The following is a 27,034-nucleotide window of genomic DNA, read 5'->3' as shown; positions in this document are numbered from 1 at the left end:
GATCCAAACCTGTGAACCCCGGGCCGCTGCAGCAGAGCGCGAGCACTTAACTGCTTGCGCCACCAGGCCGGCCCCACTTATACTTTATTCTTGAGAAGAACTCCCTTCAGTTTTACACCATAGGTGTCTGGGCATGGAGTATCTTGAATCTTTAGTCACAGGAGTACTGTCATCCAAATCCCTGACCCAACATCCTTCTAAAGCCATCATATGTGAGAACTTACTATCATTTTTTGCTTCACTCTTTTAAAAAGATCAATAGTCAACTCTAAACTGACATTGCCCAGCTAACATTTTACTTGTCACACACACAGTTTCAATCATGATCTTCTGCTACAGGAATGTCATACAAAAAATATTAGGCAGAAATAGAAAGCTTCTTCCTACTGACAAGCAGAATTGAAGTAGAAACCCACATTATCATAGCTAAGCTTAAAAACATTGAATGTAGATAACGAGAGTTGTTAAGGAATTCCCTGGAAAAACTGACTCATCATCCTCTTTGGAAAGAATCAATTTTTTTTCCTAAACTTAGTAGGCAGCAGTCTCAATACAAAATAAAGGAATTGCTGGTAAGCCTCTATGTATAAAAGCAAACTTGATGAAAACAAAATAAAACACAACACAACAAAATTTCACACAATAAGGCCAATGCTTCAACGTGTATACAAAACTTCTATTCTCCAGAAACAAAAATTAAAATCCAGAGGCAGTAGAGATTCTGATTATGATGGGCACATAGTAGGGGCTTAGAACCGATAACAAGTAGTGAGCTGCAATTTTCCACCTTAGTGCAAAATAGTGGGAATCAAGAAAGTCTTGGATTTTAATCTTAGCTCTATCTCTTTCTAGTTGTGGGTAAGTGACTTCATCTTTGAGCCTTAGTTCCCTTATCCGAAAATGGGAATAATACTACCTCCCTCATAGGATTGCTAAAAGGATTAAAAAACCCAGATAAAAGAAATCATGCTCATAGAGGGACCCAATAAACATTAGTCTTCCTCTGACACCTACCCCCTCTACATCCACCTCTATCCTAAATAGGAAGAAAGTACAAGGTGCTATTAGAGGGAAAGAAATTTAGAAGAATCACATATACCTGAGGGTATAATCTGCTATTTTAGCAAGAGCAACAGTAGCTAGGCATTCTTAGAACTTGCCCCAGCTTCTTTGTGAAGGGCATCTTATCCTGCTTACTTTTTTCTTATTTTAGAAATTTTCATTTTTCAAGACAGAGGATGTAGCTTTTTTTTTTTTTTTAACTATTTACATTTGAGTCACGAGCCCCATGGAACACAGATGTCACTTGGATGATAGCTTGCATGTGAAAAAGGTCTGATTTCCTGCCTTGTCAGTATCATCATGTCACCATTTGGAAGGATATATACATAGCTCCATTAGAAATTCTTCTTGGGATCCCTGTGATGGCTGTTCAGGTCCACATTTGGTACTGCCAGCTACTATGAGGAAACTTCTGTGTTGACTAAATTAAATATTGGCGCCAAATGCCCTGAAGCAAAGTTCTGGAGCTGAAGGGCAAACTGCTGCAGCCTCCTTCTGCAATATGGCACCTGGTTGGCTGCTCATTTCCACCACTTCTACTACTAACTTCCTACAGTTCTGAAACACTGGCTATATTTCTCCATTATTCATTTAGTAATTGACAAAATTAGGAAGAAGTTAGTTAAAAATAATCAAAATAAGAAGCCCACATAAAAAGGTAATTTGAAAGAAGTCTCTTATTTGTACAATAGAATGAGCCTGTAGATGTCTTGGAAGGTTCAGATCTAATAAAATAGCAGCTGCTAGGACAGAAAGGAGAAGGAATCATAGAATCAGAGACAAAGGAGGTAAGCATAGTAGCAAATCAGGTAGTTCAGCACTAAGGGAGACCTACATAATTTTTTCTTACATATTTCTTACAATCTTAATCCAACAGCAGAAAGTGCTGTTACATTTTTCATTGTTAAGTATGTTTTTTGGCATCATATATAGACATAAAGTTATGCATATCCATATTTAATATGCAATTTTAACACATACTTAATGAAAAGAACTTTTTGCATAACCTTAAATGAGGAGAGAAATCAGTGGTAAACCTTCCACCAGATAGGATCATTTGTCAGCCAGTAAATTAACCTTATTGGGTGTCTACTGGATATGTGGTACATAAGTATACAGCAGTACCGTTTATAAGCTTATATGTGTTGCCACTAAAACTCACTTATGGCCAAGGATTCTGTGACATAAATTTGGACGCAGCAGACTTTTGCCTTTTAAATTCCTTTATTTAATCTCATTGCATTGTACAGGTTCTTTTTGGTTCTTACAGTCTCTTATATATTTTTTTTTTCTTGAGAAAGATTAGCCCTGAGCTAACATCTGCGCCCATCTTCCTCTACTTTACATGTGGGTCACCACCATAGCATGGCTGAGGAGTAGTGTAGGTCTGCGCCCAGGATCCAAACCTGTGAACCTGGGCTGCTGCGGCCAAAGCAGAACGTGCCGAACTTAACCACTACACCACGGGGCTGGCCCCTTTACAGTCTATTTTTAAAAATATTTTTATCTCACTGACATAAGGTATAACACAGATCTAAAAATGAGAATTATTCCTGTAAAATGTAATTAAACTCCAAAAGTTTTATCAGAAGGTATGACTTTAAGTCAGTGTTCTTACCTGAGAATGGGAAAGCTTCTGCAATGAGTATAAAACAAATACAATAATAAAAATTAGACTTGAGATTTGTAGCATGTGAGAGACAAGACAATTTAATTTAATAAAATATCTATATAGCAGGAAATTATCCTGCCACTCCCACTCCTATCCTAAAACCCCCAGGTGAAAGAAAAACAATCCATAATTACTTCAACAACTGTATTTAAAATACTCATACCTCTGAATGACAGCATTAAGACAGTTAATATCATTAAATTGCCCAAACTTAGACTTATTTTGCTTGCATTAAAAATATGCCATTTTAAAATAACTTATGGGCTCATTCATAAAGGTTGATGTTTCAAAAACACATTAAAACAAAACAAAACAAAAAATAAGTCCATAAGCATTTTCCAAGGCATAAAACTTGATTTAGGGCAAAACCATGTTTACCAGCAAGGATGTCCCTAACCTACTTATGTGTGAAGGAATAAAGAACAGAGCTATTCTGAAGAGTAGCACAATAGATTCAAAATCCAAATCCAGGGCCAGCCCCGTGGCTTGGTGGTTAAGTGCACGCGCTCCGCTACTGGCGGCCCGGGGTCGGATCCCAGGGGCGCACCGACGCACCGCTTCTCCAGCCATGCTGAGGCCGCGTCCCACATACAGCAACTAGAAGGATGTGCAACTATGGCATACAACTATCTACTGGGGCTTTGGGGAAAAAAAAAAAAGGAGGAGGATTGGCAATAGATGTTAGCTCAGAGACGGTCTTCCTCAGCAAAAAGAGGAGGATTAGCATGGATGTTAGCTCAGGGCTGATATTCCTCACAAAAAAAAAAAAAAAAAAAAAAAAAAAATCCAAATACATTTGACTGGTGCATTTTTGATTAAAACGTTGCCTTTAAATACGCTTCAATTCATGTTTGGAAACATCAGAACCTGGTAGGTAATGTGGATAGGCAAAAACATTTAGTTTTGAGTTTTGACCCTACAAAAATTATGGCAAAAGAATATGGATATTCAAAAACCCAAATTACCAAGTGCATTTGAATCACTTACAAACTTTATCTTAAAAAAAATAATTCTTAAAATAGTTTTTAATAACCAAATTAAGTTGGAATCATTTTGAAAATCTGAACAATATATACAGTTTAAAAGTGACATATATAAGATAAAAAGGCAGCATCTTTCTCAATTCTGGCCCTTCCTAATCTATCTATAGAATAAAACCACCACCAATACAGGGAGAAAACCTTTTGGGAAGGCAGACTTACCCCAGCAGATGTTTAGAATTGACATGAATGTTTACGGATGACTGAAATTAAGTCACCCAAAGACAGAAGAGACTATTCCTAGGTAATTTTATAATATTGCACATGAATTTTTAAATCTGATTTCATATATGATAACATAAACCATAATTAGAAAAATCTGCACCCAGTACAGATGTAAAAACAGCTTCCAAAAGAATGTACATTATGTTTATTGTATTCTGTAGGTAAAGTTGAAAAAAACTCATCTCAAGTCTATTGTCATTTTATATTAATGTGCATTTTATGCAGTTGTCACTGTTAACTTCAAAATAAGTACTAAAAATGTTAAAAGTCATTAAGACCATATGTTTGGCTACATTTACCTGTTATAGCTGCTATTGTTTTGTTAATATTACATTCTGTCCCTAGAGGCATCAACCATCCCAATCTCTATTCACACATGCATCTAGTTCTAAAGCTAGTTCTAAAATCATCTGCTATTGATAAGTGCAATAACTGATTCTCTTTTGTCCAGTAAATTGTTAACTTAGCTTGTGATTGATGTTAACTAAACTTATTGTGGTAATTGTGGTACTAATTTCACAATATATAAATATGTACCAAATCATTATGTTGTACACCTTGGACTAATGCAATGTTATATGTTAATCATATCTCAATAAAACTGGAAAAATAAAATAAAATGATGTCATTAAGGCAGTAATTCATATCCAGTTTTACTTTGTCTTATGTTAAATAAACTTTTATAGAAATTTTTCTAAAAAAGTGTTAATTCCTGTTTCCAGTGTTGTAGCTTAGTAGGCTCTGTTGTGCTTGACTAGTTATAGGATAAATATTTTTTATCATATTCCAAACATTTGCTTAGCTTTTAACTAGCTTTCTAGTTTTTGACTAGAGGGCAGAGATTGGAATAATTAACTTCCCTTTGTACAGCACTTAGCATAGATTTGACAGCATAATTTTGAGGCATGTGGTTCATAGAACTGCAGAAATAGTAGATCTCTAGCAATTCTCCAGTCCAGGCTGGACAATTTCAAAATGATCCAAGATAAATAAGTATCAATATTCATCTATGGTTAACCAGCATACAAAAGGAGGATCTACGCAAGCTACCAGAGGATTTTTATTTTTTTTATTTATTTTCCCCCCCAAAGCCCCAGTAGATAGTTGTATGTCATAGCTGCACATCCTTCTAGTTGCTGTATGTGGGACTCGGCCTCAGGATGGACGGAGAAGTGGTGCCTCGGTGCGCACCCGGGATCCGAACCCGGGCCACCAGCATCAGAGCGCGCGCACTTAACCACCAAGCCACAGGGCCGGCCCATACCAGAGGATTTTAATTTGTGATAACTTCTGTAATCCATGTACTTAAATTGTAAGTAAAATAATAAAGGAATTGACTTATTTTTCATGCAATTCTCTTGCTCAGGAAAATAGCTTAAAGAGTTAGAAGAAATTTATATCTTTAAGATATTTAACAACAAGGTACTCAAATGAAGACTTGTCCCATAACAAGACAAATCTAAAATATGGATGTGTTATTGGTTAAGGCAGATAAATGTAGAACTTGAGAACTACTCTACAATCTATTTGATTTTGAAAGGCTAAGATTTTGTGCAGTCCATTGCAGGTATTACGCATATCTCTACAGCCTTCTGCGATAAAGTTCTATGTGTTTTGACAAATTTATTGTGTCATATATCCACCATTACAGTACCATATAGAATAGTTTCATCACCCTAAAATAATCCCTGTGTTTCATCTATTCAACAACCTCTCCCCACTGAATCCCTGGAAATCACTGACCTGTTTATCATCTCTATAGTTTTCCAGAATGTCATATAAATGGAATCATACAGTGTGAAGCCTTTTCAAACTGGCTTCTTCTCTTAGCAATATGCATTTAAGATTCCTCGATGTCTTTGCCTGGCTTGATAGCTCACTCCTTATTATTATTGAATAGTATTTCATTCTGTTCAGTGTACCATAGTTTGTGTATCTATTCACCTATTGAAGGACATCTTGGTTGCTTCCAGTTTTTGGTGATTATGAATAAAGCTGCTATAAACATTTGCATGCAGGATTTGGGTGGATGTAAGTTTTCAAATTCAAATCAATTTGGTAAATACCTAGGAGTATGACTGCTGGATCATATGGTAAGACTATGTTTAGCTTTGTAAGAAACTGCCAGACTGTCTTCCAAAGTGGTTATACCATTTTACATTCTCTCCACCAATAAATGAGAGCTCCCGTTGCTCCTCATCAGCAATCGCTGTTCTCAGTGTTTTGGATTTAACCATTCTAACGGATGTATAGTCTTTTAACCTAAAACACATACAATCAAAATTCACATGGAACTTTCACGCTAATGACACTGGTACTTTGCAAAGTCACCTTGCATGAAACTTTCAGGTTTTTTTTCAGAATAACTTCAAAAACTATAATTTTACATTTGAGCTTAAACATGTGTTTATGTTAAACATTTATGCTTAGAAAATATTTTTAAAAATCTGGAACTATTTGCTCCAATATGATTTTGGGAAAAATCACGGTAAATAACTGGTTTCATCAATCACCATATAATATACTATTATTAGCTATTGGTGTACCTAAAATGCTATACTCTGGTCATACTTTCCAGTAACTTTGACTTTGAAGCATTAAGCAATCCTAGTCTAAATAAGCAAATTGACAAACACTGATACATAAAAATAAGAGTTAAACAGAATATCCTTTGTACTTTATCTATGTAAGACTAAAAAAATGGAGGGAATTGGATGAAAGTGGTCAAATGATACACACTTCCAGATATAAGATAAATAAGTACTAGGGATATAATGTATCCCTATTACTAGGGAGGTAATAGATCATGATGACTATAGTTAACACTGCTGTATGATATATATGAAAGTTAAGAGAGTAAATCCTAAGAGCTCTCATCACAAGGAAAAAAAATTTTTTTCTTTTTTTTTTTTGTATCTATATGAGATGATGGATGTTAACTAAACTTATTGTGGCAATCATTTCACAATATATGTAAATCAAGTCATTATGCTGTACACCTTAAACTTGTACAGTGCTGTATGTCAATTATATCTCAGTAAAACTGGGAAAAAAAGCTAAATCTTTTTTTGTTGACATTGAGACTGCCAATTCCAAAACAAAACAGACAAACAAAACAAAAAATACAGAAGAATATATTGCAAAATTATAATTTGGGAGTTACATCACCATGGGAAGATGAAAATCCATGTCCCTAGTCTATATTTTAACAAATGACAAAGAGGAATCAGTGCCCACAAGAGATTTCAAGTTATAAGTATACTGAAATCAGTGTAATGATTTAGTACTGATCTTAGTTTTTAATAATTTGAATAAATTGCAATGCACTGGACACCAACTACCTTAATACAGGAATTTGAGTTGTCTAATAGCTCAAACAGTAAACCACAAAGTACAGGCTTGGTAACCAGCCTAAGTAACATTCTGCTAGAATATACAGCCAGATAGCCAATGTCCTTCAACAGCTATATATAATGTTTGTCAAATAAGCTCTTTAAAGTAAATTTAAACTTCTTCACAATTAAAAAACAAACCAATACACATGTAGGTAGGCAGTTTAATATGTTTGCCGTGAAAATATGATATATTAAACTCTCACAGAAGTTTTATATGTTTTATATTTATACCCACTCAACAGATAATGATGTATTTTACCAGGTACACACTTAATACTAAGTCAGAAAAAAAAAAGACAGCACATTAATTTGAAACAGGGGAAAGACAGAGAGGAAAAGACATTGTGCTTCTTTAAAATATCTTTAAATAAACCAGATTGGTAATCTCATTTATAAAAATTCATAATTCTTAATTTTTGGTTAACCTTTTAAAAAGGAGCCGATCTTAATTGACAAGTAACTGTTCTAACCATTTAATTTCTGACAAAAAGAATGGATTAACCTAGTTAATTTCTTATACCATAAAAGTATCTGAATTATAAAAATACTTTTTAAAACATACACCCTCGTGTTGCTAAAACATATATACCTCCTGCGATTCCTATTACATAGAGTTCCTACTGTTTTCCTAATACCATAGCTGTGTCACGTCTATACTATATTTAAGAAATGGTATGATTCAACAAATTAGAAACAACCAGTAGAGTTTTTGAAAAATCATCAAATTTATTTTTGTCGAATAATTGACTGATCAATGACGTCAAAACAGCCAATCTAAGGTCCTCAAATAGAGAATATCGTAATTTAATACAGTACCGATTCATTTCAACATGCTTACAGGTAGAGGCTCAGAACTTAATTATTAAGTACTGCAGGTGATAGATGAGAGGCTTGCTGGGAAGATAGGATAAACAAACAGAAATTGAAGACTAAATAGTACTAAAGGCTGAAATGTGTGGCACAAACAGTAAATGTTATGGAATTTCAGATGGAAAGAGAGCTATGTAGGTTGTCACTGGGGAGGACTGTGAGTTGAGCCTTAAGGCATAAGTAAGATTTCACTAGAGAGAGATAAAAGAGGAAGTGAGAACAATGAAAGTGAAGGTGAGGAAACCAGAGAACATGATATACATGCTCAAGTGAAAAAAGGAGGCAATGACTTTCATTGAAAAATACATTTAAACAGGCCAGGTGAAACCAGGCAATAATGAGCTCTAATGCCAGAATAAGTTTTTATTAGGTTCCAAATAGGCAATGAGGAGCCACAGTGGCTGCATCAACAGAAGAGGGACATGAAAGAAACTATATAAATGTTAAACAGGACTATAGAATCCAAACTGGGGCACTTATATTTCAAATAGCACAGGGGAAAGGAATATAACTATGAACTCCAATTATCAAAGCAAGACTTGACATACAAGTATTAAATAATGGGTAAATAATTAATATATAAGTAATACACTATATTTTTAAAACCCTAGATTTCATAACAGTTAATTCCAAAGGAATTGCACAGTAGTGCTGCTGAAATTGCAAGGGCAAAGCCTTTCGAGTAATGAAATGGCCAAGTATCAACATGCACACTACAGTAAATATTCTTTCACTACAATAAGGCCTATTTAATACTGCAACCTGTCTCTCCCATCCCTAAGCCCTTGTGATTCCACTTACTCTGCTTTCTTTTTTCTCCATAGTGCTTAGAACTTTCTGATATATAATTTATTTGCATATTTTGTTTAGTGTATATATCCCCTGACTACAAAGTGAGCTCCACAAAGGCAGGGATCTTTGTGTGGTTCCTAATATATGCCAAATGCCTAGATCAATGCCTGGAACATATTAGGAGCTTCAAATAAATATTTCTTGGATGAATAATTTAATAAATGGATGAAGATGGGAATTTTATTAAAACGAATTACAATCTATTGCATTCTCAGTTTACAGAAGAAAGATGAATAGAGTTATTAAAATAATAAATGAAAGTGAGAAACCAGGAGGTATCATGCAAATATTTATATTTTTAACAACAGTTATCTTCCAAGTTTCTTGAGTAAGTATTTTGATTTGAGTGAGAAGTTGAAAGGTGAGGTGTTTGCAGTAGAGAGAATAAGGAGGGCCAAAGGGATAATTAGGCACGTGTGTGTGGTGATTGATTGTAATTAGTATTTGGGTGGTGAACATGAGAACATGATGTAATCCATGCAGAAATAGAAGTACAATGATGTACACCTGGAATTTATACAATGTTATCAACAAATGTTGCCACAATAAACAAAAAATAAAAAAAAGAATTAGCTATTACTTCACAGCCAAAAAATTATGAGATTGTTTTCCCTTATGCAAAGTGCATACCATCATTCATTTTCTCAATATAGAAGGGTAATTAAACAGGCAGAGAATGAAGCACACACTTGTTCCACTGGGTTTTGTGTTGTAAAAAATAAATCCATATTTGCAAATACATTATGTGAAAATTTTAATGTAATAATACACATTGAATTGAGATTTTACCTGTACTGATTTTACATAAATATGCACAGAAAAAAGTAAATTCAAATTGAAAATCTTTGTCTATAGCAAATATTCTAAAAAGAAAAAAAGCTACAAAACAAGAATTTTGAGATTTTGAGTCAAACTTTATCAATCATCTATTTATCCTTTTTAGAAAAGTTTAATTCCCCTCCAGAAATTTAGATGACTGAGGTCATTCAACTTTTAAAAATATGAATACTTACAACGAGTCCAACTCATTTTCCTTAAAGTTCTAAATATTCTATGTGAGATGAATTTCAACTTCCTACATACTAGAGCAGTATATTTTTTGACATAGTTTTCACATTTTAAATGTGTGTACATACTAGTTAACAACTTTAAAAAAGTCCACCTAAACAGAAATGAGCAGACAAGAAGAAATGCTTCTCAAAAGTAACATTAAGTGAATTAAAAATATCTTTCAACCATATTTTTATTTTGTAATGATTAAAGAGTATTCCCTGGTTAGTTGTTGCAAATGTATGATCACTTCCTCAGAGACTCAGTTTGATGAGTATAGTGGTGGATTGATTTATGCTGTTCTATTGCTTTCCTATTTTGGAACTATGGATTGAGAGTCTGACAAGCTTTATATTTTTACAAAAGTATTAGGGAATGCTATTAATTTATTTTGAGAATCTATTTTCTCTTCTCTTGGTGCCAACTTGATTCGAAGCATCAACTATAATCCTTTTTAATAAACTAGACTCTAATCCAAAAACCATGACTAGTAAACCTAAAAAATACATTCAACAACAATATATACCATTATTGAGCACTTTCAAATTTATTTCATTTAAACCTCAAAATAATCCTGGGTGGTACATATTATTATTTGAATTTTTACAAACTTGAGAATTGATGTTTAGAGAGGTTACGTAATTTGTTTTAGGTTACAAAGATAGTGAGTGGTGGGGCATGGTTTTAAATCTAAAAAGCACACAGTATCAACCACAGACCATATGCATACATGAATCCATGAATCCTATGCTCAAATGATCTCTGTAAATTTAATATTCAAATGACCCCTGACTAGGTGACTAACTTTTAAACAATTTCAGACTCTATCTAGTCAGTAATGTATGTCCAGCATTCGACAGATGGCTTAAATATAATTCATACAAAAAATACTTACTAAGCAATAGAACATGGCCAGGTTAGATAAGGTTCATATTCACATGGAAATTAAAATTTGGTGGTGACAAAAAACAAGTAAACAGATAAATATGCCACTTTGAACTAATGTTATGTGCTATACAGAAAATTAAATAGGGTAGTAGGTTAAAGAGTGGTTTAGGCTAGAGAGGGGTTTTTAAGATAAGGTGGTAAAGAAAACCTCTCCCAAAAGAGGTGACATTTGAGCTATGAAGTAAATAACGAGACACACATACATACAAACATATCTATCTACAAATATTAACATACAATTATATCTCCAGACATAGATCAGTGTTTTTAAAAAGTTAACAGAGCTTCAACTTTACATGTTCGAGATATGACCATTACACCAAAATTAATAACAAAGTAGGCTAAATAAAAGGCCACTAAATAACACTCTCTTACTACTATTGTGCATTCATGAGCATTTTACAAGTTTACTTTAGTCTTTGGATTTATAGTCTTAACTCAGAAGGCTTCATTCCTATATATCAAATTAAACTACTGATTTACAAATTTACTTCATATGAAACTAAGTAAGAATAAACACTCAAATCAAAAATTTTAGAGGCATTTAAAGGTTCATTTCCCAACAATCTTTCTATCTTTATTTTTTACAATTAATTTTATTTTATTGTGGTAAGAACACAACATGAGATCTGACTGTAGCTTTGTAATATATTTTGAAAGGTGGAAGTGTGAAGCCTTCAGATTTGTTCTTAAGATTGTTGTGACTATTCGCAGTCCTTTGTGGTTTCAATGAATTTTAGAATGTTTTTTTCTACTTCTGTAAAAAATGCCATCGACATTTTCATAGGGATTGTGTTGAATCTGTAGATTGCTTTGGGTAGTATGGACATTTTAACAGTAAGTCTTCCAAACCATGAACATGGGAATTTTTTTCATTTGTTTGTCTTCTTTAATTTCTTTCATTAATGTTTTGTAGTTTTCAGTGTATATCTTTACCTCTTTAGTTAAGTTTATTCTTAAGTATTTTATTCTTTTTGATGCTATTGCAAATAGGATTATTTTCCTAATTTCTTTTTCAGATAGTTCATTGTTAGTGTATACAAACACAGCAGATTTTTGTATCCTACAAGCTGAATTCATTTATTAGTTCTACCAGTTTTTTTTTTGTGTGTGTGTGTGTGGAATCTTTATGGTTTTCTCTATATAAGATCATGCCATTTGCAGAGATCATTTTACTTTGTTTTCCAATTCGGATGCCTTTTATTTCTTTTTCTTGCCTAACGCTCTGGATAGGATTTCCAGTACTCTGTTGAGGAGGAGAAGTGAGAGTGAGAATCCTTGCCTTGCTCCTGATCTTAGAAAAAGAGCTTTTGGTTTTTCACCACTGAATATGGCGTTAGTCATTGGCTTTGAATATATGGCCTTTATCATGTTGAGGCACTATAGGCATACCTTGAAGCTATTGCTGATTCAGTTGCAGACAACTGCAATAAAGCAAATATCACAATAAAGTGAATCACACAAATTTTTGGTTTCCCAGTGCATACAAAAGTTATATTTACACTATACTGTAATATATAGCATTATGTCTAAAAAAGTGTACATACCTTAATTAAAAAATACTTTGTTACTAAAAAACGCTAACCATCACCTGAACCTTCCGCAAGTTGTAATCTTTTTGCTAGTGGAGTGTTTTGCCTCAATGTTGATGGCTACTGATTGATCAGGGTGGTGATTCCTGAAGGTTGGTGGAGGTGGCTGTGGCAATTTGGTAAAATAAGATAACAGGTGCAGCCACTATGGAAAACAGTATGGAGATTCCTCAAAAAATTAAGAACTACCATATGATCCAGCTATTCCACTGCTGGTATTTATCCAAAGAATGTGAAAACACCAATGCGTAAAGATGCACGCACTCCTCTGTTCATTGCAGCATTATTCACAATAGCCAAGACATGGAAGCAACCTAAGTGCCCATCAAGGGATGAATGGATAAAGAAGATGTGGTATTTATACACAATGGAATACTATTCAGCCATAAGAAACGATGAAATCCAGCCATTTGTGACAACATGGATGGACATTGAGGGTATTATACAAAGTGAAATAAGTCAGAGGGAGAAGGTCAAATACCACATGATCTCACTCATTAAGTAGTAGATAATAACAACAAACAAACACAGAGAGACAGAGATTGGCTTGATGGTTACCACAGGGGGAGGGGGGAGGGAGGAGGGCAAAAGGGATAATTAGACATGTGTGTGGTGATGGATTGTAATTACTACTTGGGTGGTGAACATGAGAACATGATGTAATCCATGCAGAAATAGAAGTATAATGATGTACACCTGAAATTTATACAATGTTATAAACCAATGTTACCACAATAAAACAACTAAAAAAAAGATAACAATGAAGTTTGTTGCATCAATTGACTCTTCCTTTCATGAAAGATTTTTCTGTAGCATGTGATGCTGTTTGATAGCATTTTACGTACAGTAGAACTTTTTTCAAAATTGGAGTCAGTTCTCTAAAACCCTGCCGCTGCTTTATCCACTAAGTTTATGCAATATTCTAAATCCTTTGTTGTCATTTCAACAATCTTCACAGCATCTTCACCATGAGTAGATTCCATCTCACGAAACCACTTTCTTTGCTCATCCATAAGAATCAACTCCTCATCCATAAAAGTTTTATCATGAGATTGCAGCAATTCAGTCACATCTTCAGGCTCCACTTCCAATTCTAGTTCTCTTGCTACTTGCACCACATCTACAGTTCCTTCCTCCACTGAAGTCTTTAACCTCTCAAAGTCATCCGTGAGAGTTGAAATCAACTTCTTCCAAATTCCTGTTAACTTTGATATTTTGACCTCTTCCCATGAATCACAAATGTTCCTAATGGCATCTAGAATGGTGACTCCTTTCCAGAGGTTTTCAACTTACTTTGCCCAGATCCATCAGAGGAATCACTATCTATGGCAATTAAAATGTTCTAAAACTAATATATGATGATTGCACCACTAAGTGGAGTTACAAAAAATCATTGAATTGTATACTTAAAATGGGTGCATTTTATCATATGTAAACATATACAGTAGTCATGTTGTTTTTATAAAAAGACACCATTAAGAGAATGAAAAGACAAGCCACAGATAAGGAAAAAATAATTACAAATGGTACATCTGATAAAGCACCTGTGTCCAGAATATACAAAGAATTCTCAAAACTCAATAATAAGGGAACACAACCCAATAAAAAATGGGAAAAATATTTAAAAGACACTTCACCAAAGAAGATACAGAGATAGCCTATAAGCACATGAAAAGGCACTTAATGCCATTAGTCATAAGATAAATGTAAATTTAAACCACAATGTGCCCACTACACACCCATTACAATAGCTAAAATTAAAAAGGCTGATTATACCAAGAGTTAATGAGATGTAAAGGAACTGGAACTACAATACAAAGTTGTCAGGAATGTGAAATGGTACAACCACTCTGGAAGACAGTTTGGCAGTTTCTTAAAAAGTAAAACATGCACCCACCCTATGATCCAGCTATTCTACTGATAAGTATTTACCCAAGAGGTGTGATAGCACATATCCATACAAAGACTTATACATGAATGTTTATAGCAGCTTTACTTGTAATAGTCAAAAACTAGAAACAAACCAAATGATCATTAACAGGTGAAGGGATAAACAAATTGTTTTTATTCATATAGGGAAATACTCCTCAACAATAAAAAAAAGTGAACTATTGATGCACACAAAAAAATAGATGAATCGCAAAATAATCAGGCTGAGGGAAGAAACCAGATTAAAAAGGGAGTGCATACTGTGTGCTTCCATCTGTATAAAACTATTGAAAATGAAAACTAGTGACCAGAGGCAGATCAGTGGTTGCATGGTGAGGTAGGAAGGCAAAAGGTAGGGAAAATTGATTGAAAGGGGCATTAGGGAACTTTTCAAGATGATGGATATGTTCACTCAAGATGGTTTCTTGAGTGTATACACATATCAAAACATCAAATTGTGCAGTTTAAATATGTGCAATTTATTTTATGTTAATTATACCTCAACAAAGCTTTAAAAAACCTAACACGCCATTTAGCTATTAGAAAACCTGGGTACTTGAATCTACTTTTTCAACTGTAAATTTTATGAAATTTACATATAGATCGTTTGTGTGATGAAAATTTAGCATTCATATTGACATTTTCTGTAAGTGTAAGATACATATTGATTTCAAACATATTGTTTGATAAAAATGAATATGTAAAATATCTCAATAATTTTAATAGTAATTACACATTCAAATGATAAGATTTTGTTTATGTTGAATTATAGCATATTATTAGAATTAATTTTACCTACAGCTTTTCACTTTTTTAATGTTGCTGCTAGAAAACATAAGCCTACCTATGTGGTTCATATTATATTTCTATTTTACTACACTGGTCCACAATGTTCTAGGCATTGTGCTTGATCTTAGGGAGGCAATGGTGAGAAAAATCGGATATTTTCCCTGCTTTCATGGAACTAATGATCTAGATTTAATAGGATAGAGGTATTAATGAAATAATCACATAATCTAATATAAAATGCCATTGTGACAAATCACCATGTTGGTCACTGTCTAGCTTATTCTGGAAGCACACTTTACCCACACAATGAAACATAACCACTGTCTCCAAAAATTCTTTCACCCACTTCCAAAGAAAATCTTACCAGTGCCACGACCCCCAGCCAAAACCCACTAAGAATACACTAGTAGTTAAATAAGTTGTGTTTATTACTCATTGCATCAAAGGAGAACACATACTATGGAGAACCATGGCATGTGTCAGTAAGAGGATGTTAGAAATAACTTTAGTGGACTTGGGCTTTGGTTGTGTGATTTAGGGGAGGGTATAAGGAAGTGCGAGTTTGCTCTAGATTGGATGTTGTGAGAAAATGGGGGCAATTCTATGGTCGGGTATTTTGTGTGTGGCATAGCAGTCTTGGTTTTGTCTGTTTAAAATTATGAAGTAGCCTTGTTTTGTTTCATTTTATCATGATCTCAGAGTAATCTTGTCTTAGATTATAGTCTGTGAAATTGTTTATGTCCAACAAGAGAACAAAATGGCCTGACTGTCTCAGGCCAGCTTGTAATAATATTAAGCTCTAGCTCTGAATATCAGATCACTTTTAGACAACAGTGCTTGTTTTTTTTCTTTCACACCAGTATACATCTTGACATCATTATGTGCACTGTGTTTAACATTCTATTCATATAACAGTTACTGTCCAGGCACACTATCCTGAAAGTCATCTTTATGAAACTGATTGTTAAACAGACTGTCTCTATTAGTAAGGGTCCAAGCAGGAAAACAGAAAACACATCAGAGGAATTTAATATGTAAATTGTTTAGACAGATCTTAGGGGATTTTAAAAAGCAAAGAGGAAACTTTGAAGCAACAAGAGTATAAATGCAGGAAGCAGCTATCACTCCTAGGACTAGGAAAACAAAGAGAAGAAGTTTGGATTTTTAGAAAATACAAAATTAGAGGAGGGGATCTGCTGACCTGGGACTCAGACTTCTGAGTATGGTACATTGCCATCTATTGCTGGTAGCTCTCGGGGCACAAGGAGGCTGATTCTGGTAATGTTGAAAAACAGGAACAAATTGCCACTATTACCAACAACCAATGCTAGGATGAAGGGCTATTCCTGGGGTGATACTGACAGGAATAGGAAGCAAAACAGGAAGGAGTATCTTCTCCTTTTCTCCAGCCTTATAGTATCCCTCTACTGCTCTCTATTGGCAGAATCTCATTCAAAGACAGTTGGTAAAGCAGAAATGTGGTTTGCCCAGTCCCAACCCTAGCATCAGACAGGTGGTATAGAAGAGTGTGTTTGAAACTGAGAAAATACAGCTTAATTACCAATATAGAAGAAATGAGGAATTTTTCATTTGCCTTAGTATCTTGTATTAGCCAAACTGTATGAGTATATGCTGCCACTCGTGGAATGCAAGTAGGTCTATATAAATTAGGGAATTAGAATTTTTAAAATCTAGATGCTGCTTTTTAGACTTTTTTAAACTAAAAAATGATTCTGATTGTCCTTATTATAACAAACAATTTACGTATGTAAATACTACTCATATTATGTTGTGGCTCTTCAGTAGTAAAAATAATACTAGAATATGTATAGTATTTTAAGGTTTAAAGGTATTTTATTTAGATTATCTCATTTTAATCCTTGCAAAAACGTAGAGAGGTAGAGAGTGCAGGCATTTCTATTTAGACTTTATAGGCAGAAAAACTAAAGGGAGAATGGTTAAATGATTTGAAAAGACTATATATCTAGTAAATGATTGAACTTGGATTAGAACTCAAGTCTTTTCTGACTTGTAGTCCCACAGTCTTTAGTATTTTGGCTCCAAGTAGCATCAGGAAAATGAGAAAGCTAATTTTTGTTTTTAGCAGGAGTCCTCAACTTTTTTTTTTAGGATTTTTTTTTTTTTACTGAGGTCAGATTGGCTTCTATCATTGTGTAAATTTCAGGTATACATTGTTATATTTCACTATCAGTATAGACTGCATCGTGTGCACCACCAATAGTCTAGTTTTTATCCATCACCATACATGTGTGCTCCTTTATCCCTTTCACACTTCCCTCACCCCCATCCCCTCTGGTAACCACTAATCTCTTCTCCTTATCTATGTGTTTATCTTCCACATACAAGTTAAATCATACGATATTTGTCTTTCTCTGTCTGACTTATTTTGCTTAGGGTAATACCCTCAAGGTTCATCCATGTTGTCCCAAATGGCACAATTTTGTCTTTCTTTATGGCTGAGTGGTTTTCCATTGTATATATATACCACATCTTAATTAACCGTTCAGCTGTTGAAGGGCACTTAGGTTGCTTCCATGTCTTGGCTATTGTGAATAATGCTGTAATGAACATAGGGATGCATACATCTCTTTGAATTGGTGATTTCATGTTCTTTGGACAAATATCCAGTAGTGGGATAGCTAGATCATATGGTATTTCTTTTTTAATTTTTTGAGAAATCTCCACACTGTTTCCATTATGGCTGCACCAGATTGCAATCCCACCAGCAGTGTATGAGGGTTCCCATTTTTCCACATCCTCTCCAACACTTGTTATTTCTTATCTTGTTAATTATAACAATTCTGACAGGTGTGAGGTGATATTTCATTGTAGTTTTAATTTGCATTTCCCTAATAATTAGTGATGCTGGACATCTTTCCACGTGCCTGTTGGCCATCTGTATATCTTCTTTGGAAAAATGTCTGTTCATTTCCATTGCCCATTTTTTGGTCAGGGTGTTCATTTTTTTTGTTGTTGAGTTGTATGAGTTCTTTATATATTTTGCATATTAACCCATCACCGGATATGTGATTTGCAAACATTTTCTCCCAATTGGTGGGTTGTCTTTTCACTTTGTTCATGGTTACCACTGTGCAGAAGCTTTTTGATCTGATGTAGTCCTGTTTGTTTATTTTTTCTCCTGTTTCCCTTGCCTGAACGGACAGGGTATTTGAAAAGATGCTGCTAATACTGATATCAAAGAGCATACTGCCTATATTTTCTTCTAAGAGGTTTATGGTTTCAGGTCTTACATTCAAATCTTTAATCCATTTTGAGTTAATTTTTGTGTATGGTGTAAGATAATGTTCTACTTTCATTCTTTTGCGTGTCGCTGTCCAGTGTTCCCAGCACCACTTATTAAAGAGACTTTCCTTTCTCCATGGTATGTTCTTGGCTCCTTTGTCAAAGATTAGCTGTCCACAGATGTGTGGTTTTATTTCTGGGCTCTCAATTCTGTTCCATTGATCTGTATGTCTGTTTTTGTGTCAGTATCATGCTGTTTTGATTACTATAGCTTTGTAGTACAATTTGAATTCAGAGAGTGTGATACCTCCAACTTTGTTCGTTTCTCAGGATTGTCTTGGCTATTCAGGGCCTTTTGTTGTTTCATACAAATTTTAGGATTCTTTGCTCTATTTCCATGAAGAATGTCATTGGAATTCTGATTGGGATTGCATTGAATCTGTAAATTGCTTTAGGTAATATGGACATGTTCACTATGTTTAGTCTTCCAATCCATGAGCACGGAATGTCTCTCCATTTGTTTATGTTTTCTTCAATTTCTTTCAATAATGTCTTATATTTTTCAGTGTAAAGGTCTTTCACCTCCTTAGTTAAATATATTCTTAGGTATTTTATTCTTTTTTTTTTGCGATTGTAAATGGGATTGTATTCTTGACTTCACTTTCTGCTAGTTCAATACTAGTGTATGGAAATGCAACTGATTTTTGTATGTTGATTTTGTACCCGGCAACTTTACTATATTTGTTGATTGTTTCTAGTAGTTTTTTGGTGGATTCTTTAGGGTTTTCTACATATAGAATCATGTCATCCACAAATAGTGAGAGTTTCACTTCTTCCTTTCCAATTTGGATCCCTTTTATTTCTTTTTCTTGCCTAATTGGTCTGCCTACTACTTCCAGTACTATGTTGAATAAGAGTGGCAAGAGCAGGCACCCATGTCTGGTTCCTGTTCTCAGAGGAAAGGCTTTCAGCCTCTCTGTTGAGTATCATGTTGGCTGTGGGACTATCATATATGGCCTTTATTATATTGAAGTATTTTCCTTCTATACCCATTTTATTCAGAGTTTTTATCATAAATGGATGCTATATTTTGTCAAATGCTTTCTCTGCATCTATTGAGATGATCATGTGATTTTTACTCCTCATTTTGTTAGTATGGTGTATCACATTGATTTATTTGCAGATGTCAAACCGTCCCCGCATCCCTGGAATAAATCCCACTTGATCATGGCATATGGTCCTCTTAATGTATTGTTGTATTCAATTTGCTGATATTTTACTGAGGATTTTTACATTGATGTTCATCAGTGATATTTCCCTGTGATTTTTGTTTTGTGTTGTCCTTGTCTGGTGTTGGTATCAGGGTAATGTTAGCCTTGTACAATGAGTTAGGAAGTTTCCCCTCTTCTTCAATTTTTTGAAAGAGTTTAAGAAGGGTGGGTATTAAGGCTTTTTTGAATGTTTGGTAGAATTCACTGGGGAAGCCATCTGGCCCTGGACTTTTGTTTTTTGGGAGGTTTTTGACTACTGTTTCAATCTCTTTGCTAGTGATTGGTCTACTCAGATTTTGTATTTCTTCTTGATTCAGTTTTGAGATGTTGTATGATTCTAAGAATTTATAGATTTCTTCTAGATTATCCAATTTCTTGCATTGTAACTTTTCATAGTATTCTCTTATAATCCTTTGTATTTCTATGGTGTCCATTGTAATTTCTCCTCTGTCATTTCTGATTTTATTTATTTGAGTCTTTTTTCCTTAATGAGTCTGGCTAAGTGTTTTCAATTTTGTTTATCTTCTCAAAGAACCAGGTCTTAGTTTCATTGATCCTTTTTATTAATTTTTTAGTCTCTATTTTGTTTATTTCTGCTGTAATTTTTATTATTTCCTTCCTTCTACTGACTTTTGGCTTTGTTCATCCTTTTCTAGTTCTTTTAGGTATAGGGGAAACTTGTTTGTTTGATATTTGTCTTGTTTGTTAAGGTAGGTTTGTATTGCTATAAATTTCCCTCTTAGTACCACTTTTGCTTCATCCCATAAGTGTTTGTATGTTGTGTTTTCATTTTCCTTAGTCTCTAGGTATTTTTTGATTTCCCCTTTGATTTCTTCATTGATCCAATAGTTGTTTGGTAGCATATTGTTTAGTTTACAGATATTTGTGACCTTCCCAGATTTTTCTTGTAGTTGATGTCTAGTTTTATAGCATTGTGGTTGGAAAAGATGCTTGATATGATTTGAAACTTCTTAAACATATTCTGGCTTGCTTTGCTTCCCAACATATGGTCTATCTTTGAGAATGTTTCATGTGCACTTGAGAAGAATGTGTATTCTGCTGTTCTTGGATGGAATGTTCTATATATATCTATTAAGCGCATCTGGTCTAGTGTTTCATTTAAGGCCACTCTTTCTTTGTTGACTTTCTGTATGGATAATCTATCAATTGATGTAAGTGGGGTGTTGAGGTCCCCTACTGTTATTGTGTTGCTGTCAACTTCTCCCTTTAGGTCTGTTAATAGTTACTTTATATACATCGATGCTCATATGTTAGATGCACATATGTTAATAAGTGTTATGTCTTCTTGGAGGAATGTCCCTGTTATCATCACACAATATCGATCTTTGTTCCTTGTTATCTTTTTTGTCTTGAGGTCTGTTTTCTCTGATATAAATATGACTACACCTGCTTTCTTTTGATTGTTATTTGCTTGGAGTATCACCTTCCATCCCTTCACTCTGAGCATCTGTTTGTCTTTAGAGCTGAGATGTATGTCCTGGAGGCAGCATATTGTGGAGTCTTGTTTCTTAATCCATCCATCCACTCTCTGTCTGATTGGTGAATTCAACCCATTTACATTTAGAGTGCATATTGATACATGAGAGCATAACATTGCCATTTTATCTTTTGTTTTCTGGTTGTTATATATTTCCATTGTTTCTTTTTCCTTGTATTTCTGTCTGCCATTTCAGTTTGGTGGTTTTTTGTGATGGTTTTCTCTTTATTTATGATTTGTGACTCTGCTCTGATTTTTTTTGTGGGTACCATGAGATTTGTATAAAAGATCTTATAGAAGAGATAGTCATTTTTCTGCTGATAGCATCTTATCTCCATTAGCCTATGCAGGTTCCATCCCTTTCCTCTTCTCCTTCTATGTTTTTGTTGTCACAAAGTATTATTTTTTTGTGTTGTGAGTTTGTGACCAAATTGAAGTGGTTAGAGTTATTTTTGGTGCTTTCTTTCCCTTTAGCCTTTACGTTATAATTAAGTGTTTACTAATCTAGTCTCCTAGAAAGTTAAGTTTTCTAATTCTGTCTGTTTATCACCTTGCTCAAAACTTTGTTAACCTTTGCCTTTTTGTTTCAGGTAGGAAGTGTCCCTTCATCATCTCTTGTAAGGCAAGTCTAGCAGTGATGAACTCTATCAGCTTTTGTTTTTCTGGGAAAACTTTTATTTCTGCACCATATCTGAAGGATAATTTCACTGAATAGAGTATTCTTGGCTGATAGTTTTTGCATTTCAGTATTTTGAATGTATCATTCCACTCTCTCCTAGCCTGTAGAGTTCCTGCTGAGAAATCACCTGAAAGATTGATGGAGGTTTCTTTGTAGGTTATTTTCTTCTCTCTTGCTGCCCTTAGTATTTTTTCTTTGTCACTGATTTTTGACAGTTTTAATATTATATGCCTTGGAGAAGGTTTTTTTGCATTGATGTAATTAGGAGTTTTATTGGCTTCATGTACTTGCATGTCCAGTTCCTTCCTTGGGTTTAGGAAGTTCTTGGCTATTATTTCTTTCAATAAGCTCTCTGCTTATTTCTCCCTCTCTTCTCCACTTGAGATACCAATAATCCTCATGTTACTTTCCTAATTGTGTCAGATATTGCTCCAAGAAGTTCTTCATTTTTTAAAAATCTTAGTTCTCTCTCTTCCTCCACCTGAAGCATTTCTAGGTTTCTATCTTTGAGCTCACTAATTCTCTTTTCCATTAGGTCTGCTCTATTTTTTATGCTTTGTACATTGTTTTTTTTATCTCATTAATTGTGTTCTTCATCTCGAGAGTTTCTGTTTGTTTTTTTTTTTTAGAGCTTCAATCTCTTTGGTGAAGTATTCCTTCTGTTCATTAATTTTATTCCTGAGCTCACTGAACTGTCTTTCTGAGCTGTCTTGTAACCCGTTGAGTTTCTTTATGCCAGCTATTTTGAATTCTCTGTCAGTTAGATTGTAATCTTCTGTGAATTCAATTTTGGTTTCTAGAGAGTTGTCATTTTCTTTCTGTTCTGCTGTGTTATTGTAGTTCTTCATGTTACTGGACAAGTTGATACATTGCCCGAACATTTGCAGTATTAATAATCTTTCTTGTTTAGGTAAGGCTTTGGTTAGTTTGGTTCTGAGCTGCTTCTGGTTGTATTTGAGAGTCTTTCCTTTCCACCCTCCACTGCCTCTGCTATAGGTGTAATCCATGCCCTCCTTGTGGTGCTTGTGCCTCTCGGGTTGATGGTGTCTTGCTGCTTGTGATGTCACTGCAGTCTCAAGTGTCACCACTGGGGTCACCAGGCTGTGAGGACTTTTGCTGATTCCAGGGTCGCCTGGGTCTCATGTTCCCCAGTGGCTCTCTACAGGCTCTCCATTGGCTCAGATGCTGCCACCCCATACACCACCTGTACTGCTGCTCCTGGGTTATCTGGGGGTGCTGGCAGCACTGCTGCCAGCAGCACTGGGTTCATGGGTATTGCTGTCACTGCTGGGGGCCCACAGACCCAGGGACTTGTATGAAGCCCCTGGTGATGGTAGAGCCAGTGTTGGGGGTGCTACCGCTGGGGGCTGGATCATGGGTTTTGCTGTGGTTCCTTAAGCCTCAGTTCTAAGATTTCACCAGCCACCACTTAAGATGGGCAGGGGGCTAAGCTGGCTGTGTCATTTTTGCTCACTTGTGCAGCCTCTGGTCACTGGCAGTAGCCAGTGTGTTTTGAAAACTTAGGTCAAGGTGCCCTGCAACAACTGGCAAAATCCACTTTTTGAATACTGTCCCCACTGTTGGGAAATCCAGGCCACTGCCAGATGAGTTAGGGCGGATTGGGTCAGTGGTTCTACTCTGTGTCCTGAATCCTCTGGACATGTGTACCACCTGCCACTGCTGGGGGGAGGGGAGGGTAAGCTGCAAGTGCCATGTCTGCCCCTGCATCCTCTGTTTGCAGATACCTGCACCACTGTGAGAATCTGCATTTTTGATCGCCACTGCTGGGAATGGGGAGAGGGCTCTTCCCCTAGTTCCACTGCTTCTTGGATGTCTAGTCCACTCGCATTCAGATGTATAGATGCATGGATCTCTCAGGCATTTTGTTGTGCTGTGTAGGGAGTCCTTTATTGATCAATGGGTGTCTGATTGCTTGTAACTTAGAGGGGAGAAACAAAGGGAACAACTTACTCATCATGATGCTGAGGTCTTATATATTTTGATTAGATCTTGTTGGTTGATTGTGTTGTTCAAATCTTCTTTGTCTTTATTTAATTTCTGTCTAGTAGTTTTATCAGTTTCTGAGAAGAGGGTGTTCAAGTCTCCATCTATAATTGTAGATTTGTCTATTTCTCCTTTCTGCTCTATCAGTTTTTGCTTCATGTATTTTGAAGCTCTGCTGCTTCACGTGTACACTTTTAGGATTGTTATGTCTTCCTGGTGGATTGATCACTTTACATTATGTAATGCTCTATTTGTCTCTAGTAATTTTCTTTGTTCTAAAGTTTATTTTATCCAATATTAACATAGTCATTCACTCCCGCTTTTTACAATTAATGTTTGCATCATATATTTTTCCCTATCTTTTAACTTTCAACCTACCTATGCTACTGAATTTGATGTGAGTTTCTTATAAACAGCATGAAATTGAGTTGCTGTTTTTTTATCCACTTTGCCAATATCTATCTTTTACTTGGTATATTTATATTTAACATAATTATTGATATGTTATGGCATACATCTGTCATTTTATTATTTTTTTTCTGTTTCCTCTGTTTTGCATTCTTGTGTTTCTGATTTTTTGGCTTTCGTATGTGTTATTTGAACATTTTTAGGATTCCGGTTTGGTTTATCTTATGTGTTTTTGAGTGTATCATTTTGTACAGTTTTTGTAGTGGTTGTTCTGGCTATTATAAGACACATAATATGACTTGTCATAGTGTACTGGTATCAGTATTTTACCACTTCTAGTGAAGTTTGACAACCTTGCTTCTGTTTAGATGCTTTTACTTTCCCAAGTTTTAAGTATCATTTTCTTGAGTATCAGACAGATAGTGCTATAACCTTCATTTCAATCATCAAATATGATGTAGAAAATCCATGAGGAATAAGATAGGCATATTTCTGCTCTTTCTCTTGTTATTTATTCCTTCCTGGTGCCCCAAGATTCCTTCTTCTATCATTTTCTTTTTGCATGAAAAACTTCCTTTAGCCATTCTTTTAGAGTAGGTCTGCTATCAACAAATTCTTTTAGTTTTCTTTCATCTGAGAATGTCTTTATTTTTTTTTCATTCCTAAAGGATAGTTTTGCCAAACACAGAATGATCAGTTGACAGTCATTTTTCAACATGTGGAAAATGTTTGCCTTCTGGCCTCCAGGGTTTCAGATGAGAAATCTATTGTCATTTGAATTGGTGTCCTCCTATAGATAATGCATCATTTCTCTCTGGCTGCATTCAAGAATTTTCTTCGGGCCGGCCCCGTGGCTTAGCGGTTAAGTGCGCGCGCTCTGCTGCTGGCGGGCCGGGTTCGGATCCCCGGCGTGCACCGGCGCACCGCTTCTCTGGCCATGCTGAGGCCGCGTCCCACATACAGCAACTAGAAGGATGTGCACCTATGACATACAACTATCTACTGGGGCTTTGGGGGGAAAATAAATAAATAAAATCTTTAAAAAAAAAAAAGAATTTTCTTCATCTTTAGTTTTCAGAAGTTTAATTATGACGTGTCTGTTGTGGATTTCTTTACATTTACCTTCTTGGAGATCACTCAGCTTCCTGACTCTGTAGGCTCATGTTATTTTTTCCAAATTTGGGAAGTTTTCAGCCATTATATCTTTGAATATTCTTTCAGTCCCATTCTTTTTCTCCTTTTCTTGTGGAACTCCAGTGGTACAAATATTGAATCTTTTGTTATTGCCCCACAGGATTCTGAGGCTCTGTTTATTATTTTTCAGTCTATTTTCTCTTTATTGTTCCAACTAGGTAAATTCTATCAATCTCTCCTTAAGTTCATTGATTCTATCTTCTTTTATCACCACTCAAATATTGAGCCATTCAGCAACTTTTTCATTTCAGTTATTGTAGTTTTCAGTTCTATAATTCTCATTTGATTCTTTTATAACATTGATTGCTTTCTTGAGATTTTCTATTTTTTCATTGGTTTCAAGATAATTTGTAATTGCTTCTTGAAGCATTTTTATAATGGATGATCTAAAATCCTTTTTAGATAATCCAGATATCTAATTCATTTCAGCGTTCATGTCAGTTGATTGTCTGTTATCATTCAAGCTGTGATTTTCCTGGTTCTTGGTATGATGGGTGACTTTTGACTGTATCCTGGAAACTTTGGCCACTATGTTAGGAGATTTCTGGTCTTATTTAGATCTTTTTATTTTATCAGACCATCACCTGTTTTGTTTAGCACACAAATCCTGGCCTACTTTTATGAGTTGTGGTTCCAATAATACTTTAATTTTCAGACCATTTTTGTTGTTATTTTAATTTGCTTGATTTATCTGGTTCCACTCGGGCTTCCACTGATCCCTACTGCTGCCACCTGAGGGAACAGAAGGACATTCTTCAACGCAGGCAATTATTGTGAGGAGATCCCTCCTGTTGGTGGCACACAGCCAGACCAGTGTCTCTAGGTGCTAAAACAGATTCTCCATCCCCCAGGGATAAATAGCACACTTCCTGGGCTGGGCCACTTAGGGTGTCTTGATCACTCTTGTTGGTGCTAACCAATCCATCTGCATCTCTAGGTGGGGAAAAAGAATTCTCTGACCTACAGAGACAAAGAGACTTCCCAGGCCAGGCTGCTTTTTGTGGCAGTATCTTCCCTGGCATTGTTGCCTTGTGTCTTTAGGTAAGGGAGGAGAGGTTCAGGTCCAGCAGGGAAGGAAAGCACTTGCCCTGACTGCTTATTGTCACTGAGGCTTCCAATTGATCTTCTTTGCCAATGTTGCCAGTCTCACTTCATGACGTTTGTGTGACTCCCATCCTACCATCAGGAGGAATGAGCCTACCCTAGATGTCTTCTCTTGTTAGATTGAGGGTCATGAATTGCCTGGCCTGAGTCACTTTCTGTTGTTAAGTGGGGGACAAAATACCCTATAG

At 35.3% G+C, this 27,034-nt stretch overlaps 1 protein-coding gene across 6 annotated transcripts in view; it reads right to left on the bottom strand.

The window, feature by feature from the left end:
- HDX (highly divergent homeobox) overlaps nt 1-27,034 on the bottom strand; it is a 143,289-nt gene that overhangs the window by 62,756 nt on the left and 53,499 nt on the right. The gene's annotated exons all lie outside the window — the stretch shown is intronic.

The sequence above is a fragment of the Ceratotherium simum genome, chromosome X, assembly GCF_057802395.1.
Source record: "Ceratotherium simum simum isolate JZ-2026a chromosome X, ASM5780239v1, whole genome shotgun sequence".
In the NCBI taxonomy this organism is placed as follows: domain Eukaryota; kingdom Metazoa; phylum Chordata; class Mammalia; order Perissodactyla; family Rhinocerotidae; genus Ceratotherium; species Ceratotherium simum.
Note: the sequence above shows the minus strand (reverse complement) of the source record. Positions and strands in the feature narration are given on the sequence as shown.